General features: G+C 40.3%; 1 non-coding gene across 1 annotated transcript; it reads right to left on the reverse strand.

Annotated features, from left to right (window-relative positions):
* Window positions 1–1,980: 1,980 nt before the first annotated feature.
* Window positions 1,981–2,087, reverse strand: LOC128586929 (U6 spliceosomal RNA). The gene has a single exon (XR_008380386.1). It is a non-coding gene; the product is annotated as a U6 spliceosomal RNA (small nuclear RNA).
* Between the last annotated feature and the right edge of the window lie 5,148 nt (window positions 2,088–7,235).

Genomic DNA, 7,235 nt, shown 5'->3' on the forward strand with positions numbered 1-7,235 from the left:
TTCCTTATGACTTAATTCTTAGCAACCCCTTTTACCCTGCCACTTTTTGGGGATTTTTGATTTTTGTGCTTTTAAACTGATTAGAAATTTTCCATTGAGACCACTGTACAAATGCTGATGACCTCAGCACAGCCTACGGTGGAAGGTGGTATCTCAAACAGTCATAGTGATAAATAGCTTCGAGGATACTTTCCGAAGAGCATGTTCTATGATGAAGATATGTGCCATTTTTCTTTCAGGGAAACCCCTAAAGTATAATGTAGTGAAAGAAAGTCCAGAAATTCATTCTGTGTTAAGACACAGTAGCCTTTCCCAGTCACCACTTACTCATTACACATTGCAGACCTCATTAGTGATGGAACACGTCTTTATTGCTGCAAATGAACAGGAAGGCTTGTTTTACGTTTTCCAACGTAGGTAGACAACTGTTGCATAATGACCTAGGCTAATTTAATTACACCCTGTTTTTAAGTTTTTATTTTTGATAATTAATAATAGCTGTTGGAAAATTTCAGGGGGTAAGGGTTAAGTACTTCCCACAGCAATGTTGTCATGAAGTATGGGTTGGACCGAACTGGACTATACAAACAGGAGCTTGTTAAATGACATCTGCTGCTTCTGTGCCGCTACTTTATGTTGTAGATCTCCTACTGATGAAAATCAGTTTGATTTTGTTGGTGCTCTGACACCACCTGCAAGAATGGATAGAGCTAGGATGCTGCTTCTCTTATACTTTGCTATCAGGCAACCAGAAATCCTTCAGTCACTGGACACAGGACCACTGAGAGGTCAGGCCACAAGCACCATCTTGAAGGACTCAAACCAAAAGGTTCACTAGATTCTTATACTTTGTTCAGGTCAGGGTGGGGAATGTCTCCAAAATATTTTTCTCAATCCACATATCTTGAATACCCTATGTTCACCACCTAAGAATGCGTTTCTAACATTCATTTTGCTAACTAGCCAGCCACTGATTTTACCAATATAAGTCTATTTTTGACATTAATAATACTAATAAATAGAACATCTGTTGATGGTCAGTGATGTGGTAACAGAAGCGATCGCAATAGCCACTTCTAGGGTGTGGTTTCACGGCATACAGCTGGCTGAACTCTGCAGTGCAAATTCCTCATTAACATCTATTAATAATTGGACCTCGCTTGTAACTAAACCCCATAAATGTGATACCCCACTATCTATGCTAAAGTTCTTTAAAGGAAATTATAGACAACTACTCAATATTACCCTGTGTATTAGTTTCCCATTGCTGTTGTAACTAATTACCACAAATTGAGTGAGTTAAACAGTAGAAATTTATTATCTTAACAGTTCTGGAGGCCAGAAGTCCAAAGCAGACTCACTGACCTAAAAACCCAGGTATCGGCAGGGCATTCTTGCTGGAGGCTCCGGGAGGATCTGTTTTCTTGCTTTTCCAGCTTCTAGACGCTGCTCATTCCCGGGCTCAGGGCCTCTTCCTCCACTTCTAAGGCAGCAATGGCTGGTGAAGTCTTTCTCATGCTGCATCACCCTGGTTCTCACTCTCCCCCTCTTGTGCCCTGTCTTTTCTCTTAAAGACCTTGTGATTACATTCAGCTCACCCTGATCATCCAGCATAATCTTCTCAATATCCTTCCCTTAATCACATTTGCAAAGTTTCTTTTGTGAATTTGGGGGATTAGGATATTGACATCTTTAGAAGGCCATGATTCTGCCTACCACATCCTACTTTTCCAAGGATAAGCTATTTTCTTAAGGATAGCTTTAATTTAACTTCAGTTATGGAGTACCATAGTAAGCATAGAGAAATGTGGGCTTCGGAACTGACCGATGATGGTGTAAGTCCTGGCCCCTTACGTAACAAGCTGTAAGCCACGGGAGAGGAAAATGAAATAATAAAGATATATTTTGCAGAGTTTCCATGAGGATTAAATAAACTAATGGATTAAAAAAGATTTAGCCCAGTGCCTGCCACACAGGACACACTAAATGGAATGCTTTGCGAATTTGCATGTCATCCTTGTGCAGGGGCCATGCTAATCTTCTCTGTATTGTTCCAATTTTAGGATCTGTGATGCTGAAGTGAGCACAGCAGACACCAAATGAAAGGTTACTAAAGATGCTATCATGGGGCAGCGCCTGTGGCTCAAAGGAGTAGGGCACAGGCTCCATATGCCGGAGGTGGTGGGTTCAAACCCAGCCCCGGCCAAAAAAAAAAAAAAAATGCTATGGTGATGCCTAAGAGAATTTTAAAGTTGTAAAGACTTTTCAAAAATCATTGTGTCCAGTGATTTTTCTACATTACATTAGCAGTAAAATTACTTTTTTATAATCCTAAATAAAATATTACGTAGAACTTCATGTAGACTCTCGATCTGTAAGAAAGATAAACGCACTAGGTAGATCCCTTAAATGGGGTACGCTCCCCCCGCTTCTTTCTTGCCCCCTCCTCCTTTTACTCCTTAATATTTGACTTTTTTCCTCCCCTTCCTCCTCTTCTCTTCCCTCTTTTCTTCCTCCTCTTTCTATTCTTCTTTTTTGGCACACAATTGTTTCCAGGGCCCATGATCTTCTAGCTGTGGATCCAGCCTGGCCTCCCAGTTCACCCTGAAAGAAAGAGAGGCACAGAGAGGTTAGGTGACTTCTAAGATCACACAGCTACGCAGAGGAGAACGGGTACCAGGGTTCAGCTCTACTGATTTTCATTCCGATACTTTTCTCCCCATGTCACATTGGAGGTCAGGTAGAGGAGAGTGATCTGCAAGCTGGTAGAGGAATGGGGAATTGTGGAAAATTTAGTTGTGGCAAAATACCCCCAATGGTGGCAAAAGTAAAAGGGGCCTTCCCCGGCCACAGACTCTTGCACATTGCAAAAGCAGTGCTCCAGAGCACGGACTCTCCTGTGATGCACTTGATCAGCATCACAGGAGAGGAATGTTGTTTGTGAAATGTGCTAGATTAGAAACAGCTTCTCTTCAGCACAACGCTATTAGAAATTTTGTTTGAAGCCTGGGGTTCTCTACCAAGATTTAGGGTTTTGAATTCAGGTTCCAGGGGTCTGAGCTCTGAGGAAAACTTCAGAACATGTTGGTAAGGCAAGGCAAATGCTTGCAAAGCAGAGCGGGGCTGACTTCTGCTGCCCAGGCAGGCTCCGGGTGACCAGATGTCTTTCTCAACTCAGAGCTCTCTCCCTACCAGGTGCTCTGAGGTGGCGCAAGACGGGCAACATAAACCGCTCACCAAATTATGCTATCAAAGTGATTTTACTTTAGCGCAGCCCTGAAATGCAAGACTTTTTTCCTTTCAGACTTAAAAACTCAACAGTCCATAGAAACAGTCTGCCCCTTGTCCAAAATTAGCATAGAACTACTGGGTAGGGTACTAGCCTTGAAGCTAATGTCACGTACTCTAGGCTAAAGTATATTTTATTTAATTATCTCATGGATGAGCGTAAAAGTAAACACCAAACTCTTTGCTTTTTATAGTCACACTCAATGAGGCTACCCTATATGTATTTAAGCAAAAATGTGATTCTTATCTGTCAATCCACAGGCAAGACCCACAGTAAAACCCCTCAGCTCAGGCTATCTATCCAAAGGCTCAGATATTATAGATGAACACTGGAAATTTTATGAAGAACCTTCAGCAAGAAAACTAATGGAGAGTTAATTTTCTTGCCAAAGGAACTGAGTTTTTAAAAATAAGAAATGAAGATAAAACAACATCATGTATGCAAAACCTACGCGCCTTACCATTGGAGTCAGCTTACCACTCTGACTGATTCTATTGCTTGCGTCCATACTGCTGATAAATTACAAGGAAGAGATGCTGGCGAGACACTTCAGAGTAGACTAAAAAATCACTTATCGGTTTATCAATATAAATTTTTAAAGAGACAGTCTGATATCGTGTTACAATAGCATGAACATGGGATTTAGTTTAGCTAGATTTACAGTAGAGTTCTAGTGTTAGGATGTTGCCTCAACCACTGGACAACTTTAAAGTTATGTTATATGCAAGATGGTGTTACCATATGTGCCTTGGCTGGTTTGGGAGAGATTTAGTGAAATACTGATGTGAAAGCATTTGCAAAATACTGTAGAATGTTAGTTCTTTTTCTCTGATATATGTTAGATCAATACCTGTCTTAATAAGATACTCACTCCTTTGTCAGCCATATTAACTATTTCCAGCTACTTCTGAAGTTTTCAGTAGAAGTTACCAGCTACTGTGACCTGTTGCTTCCATCTTAGCTTGATGATAGAATGTCTCCCTTGTCCCTTATTTCTGAGGTCTGCTTGTGGACATGTAGACATGTCTCATGTAGACCCGACTGTCGGTTCCTTTTTTTTTGAGACAGAGCCTCAAGCTGTCACCCTGGGTAGAGTGCTGTGGCGTCATAGCTCACAGCAACCTCAAACTCTTGGGCTCAAGGGATTCTCTTGCCTCAGCCTCCCAAGTAGCTGGGACTACAGGCACCCGCCACAATGCCTGGCTATTTTTTGGTTGTAGTTTCATTGTTGTTTGGTGGGCCCAGGCTGGATTCGAACCTGCCAGCTTTGGTGTATGGGGCTGGCGCCTCAGCTGTTTGAGCTATAGGCACTGAACCACCGACTGTTGGTTCTTAGTTGGAAGGTCTGGATTAATATCCCATGGATAATATTTGACTCCTATTTAATTATTCCACTGCTACAGAGTTTCTTCACTTCTTTTAACTTTGCACAAAACTGTCTACTCCCTTGCACCTTGAATTTGAATTTTATCTATCTCCTAGGACTTTTTGTTTCCTTATGGCTTTTTTTCTGGAACAATTTCCTTGTCCTAAGTTAGGACAATTCAAGATGGATATGGAACAGGAGAGAGAACACCACTCTAGCAAAGCCATGAAACAGTTTATTATAGAAATAAAAACATCAGTAGGGAAGGGACTGTTTATAATAATTCATCTAAAAAATAATTCTTAAGAAAATAGCCATAAAAATAGTTTTGTGAGCTATGTAAGCATAGCTAATATACAAAATGCATTTGATGTTATAACACAGCGTGATAAATAGGAGGCTATGTTATGCAGTGAATTAGAACCTAAAATTAGGAATCTATGTTAGAAGAGACACAGATCTGTTAAAAAGGAAAGTAAAGCTATCTCACACATAAAGTACTTACGTGGAAACCAACCGTAAGATTGACTCAGACTGTTGAAAATTATAACTAAGGTAAAAATGAGAGGACAGCGGAGCTACCATTTTGAGATGATGTTAAGAAACTATCAGAGCAGACAGAACAGATGTGGTTAATGTGCTTCAGTTTCCCCCCAAGGGTTAGGAATGCAGCTGCCCTGGGTTTCTAATTCCAAAAAATATTGACATGAGGTGGGATTTTGATAGTTAAGAGTGCTCCAACTGTCAACACGTATTTTGGAAGTCTTCTTAGGCTAAATCAAGAGCACCTAATGTTTCACTCATGTTGCTGGCAGTTTTTCATTTCCCGATAGGTATGAGAATTGACGTGGTTAATTCAATAGCGAGAACTACACGTGACCCTGTCATCTGAGTATCTTTTGGCTCCCACTTGGCTTAGTTCACAAGATAAACTTTAGCTAAAGGAGAAGTGAATATTTGAAGACTTATTAAACAGGGTAATGCATAAGAAAAAATTAGTATAAGGTTCTGGTTTTTCCCTTGCTGACTTGAGTTCTTTGTGGGTTCTGGACATCAGTCCTTTGTCAGATGTGCAGGTTGTGAATATTTCCTTCTAGTCTGTAGGTTGTCTATTCACTCTGTTAATTATTTCCTGTCTGTGCAGAGCCTTTTAATTTAAGTCCTGCTGATTTATGTTTGTTGTTGTTATGTTTGCCTTTGGCGTCTTAGTCAAAAATTCTTTGCCTAGGCTGATGTCTAAAAGATCTTTTCCTCTATTTTCTTCTAGAGCTTTTATAATTCCATGCCTTACATTTAAATCTTCAATCCATGTTAAATTAATTTTTGTGAATGGTGAGAGCTATGGATCCTGTTTCATTCTTCCGCATGGTACTATCCAATTTCCCCAGTGCCATTTCCTGTCCCCAGTATATGTTGTTGTCTGCTTTGTTGAAGATTATTGGTTGTGATGGGTTTAATTTCTGGCTTCTCTATTCCTTTCCATTGGTCTATGTATCTAGTTTTATTTTATTTTATTTTATTTTATTTTATTTATTTTTTTTGAGACAGAGTCTCACTATGTCACCCTGGGTAGAGTGCCATGATGTCACAGCTCAGAGCAACCTCAAATTCTTGGGCTTAAGTGAATCTCTTGCCTCAGCCTCCGAATTAGCTGAGACTACAGGCACCTGCCACAATGCCCAGCTATTTTTTGGTTGTAGTTGTCATTGTTGTTTGGCAGGCCTGGGCTGGATTCGAACCCGCCAGCTCTGGTGTATGTGGCTGGCACCCTAGCTGCTGAGCTACGGGAGCCGAGCCTATGTATCTCCTTTTATACCAGTACTGTGATGTTTTTATTTCTACAGGTTGTAGTATAATTTGAGGTCAGGTAATGTGATTTCTACAGATTTGTTTTTTTTACTGAAGATTAACAACCCCATCAAAAAATGAGCAGATGACATGAACAGAAGTTTTTCTAAAGAAGATACGCCAATGACCAACAAACATGTTAAAAAAAATGCTCAGCATCACTAATCATTAGGGAAATGCAGTATGAAGATTCCTAGAGAAATAAATGTAGACCTACCATTTGATTCAGCAATCCCACTGCTGGGTATCTACCCAAGGGAAATGAAGTGTTTTATTAAAAAGACACCCGCACTTGAGTGTTTGTTTCAGCATAATTTACAATGGCAAAGATGTGGAATCAATCTAAATACCCTTCAATTCATAACTGGTCAAACAAAAGTGGTATATATGTGTATTTGGAGTACTACTCAGCCATAAAAAGGAATGAAATAGTTTTATTTGCAGCAATTTGGAGGGAACTGGAGAGCATTATCCTAAGTGAAGTCTCTCAGGAAAGGAAAAACAAATACTATATATTCTCACCAGTAAGTGGAAGCTACTAGATGGGTATATGTGGGCACAAAGTGATATGAAGGACATGAGACTCCCAGAAGGAGGCACAGTGGGAGGGTGGGTGTGATATAAAAACTTACCTGTTGCGTACAAAGAACACTCTCCTGGTGATGGGCCCTGACTTAAGCATTGCACAAGACATCCATGTAACAAAAACACTGGTTCCCCCTTGATAAGTAT

The sequence above is a fragment of the Nycticebus coucang genome, chromosome 5, assembly GCF_027406575.1.
Source record: "Nycticebus coucang isolate mNycCou1 chromosome 5, mNycCou1.pri, whole genome shotgun sequence".
Taxonomy (NCBI): domain Eukaryota; kingdom Metazoa; phylum Chordata; class Mammalia; order Primates; family Lorisidae; genus Nycticebus; species Nycticebus coucang.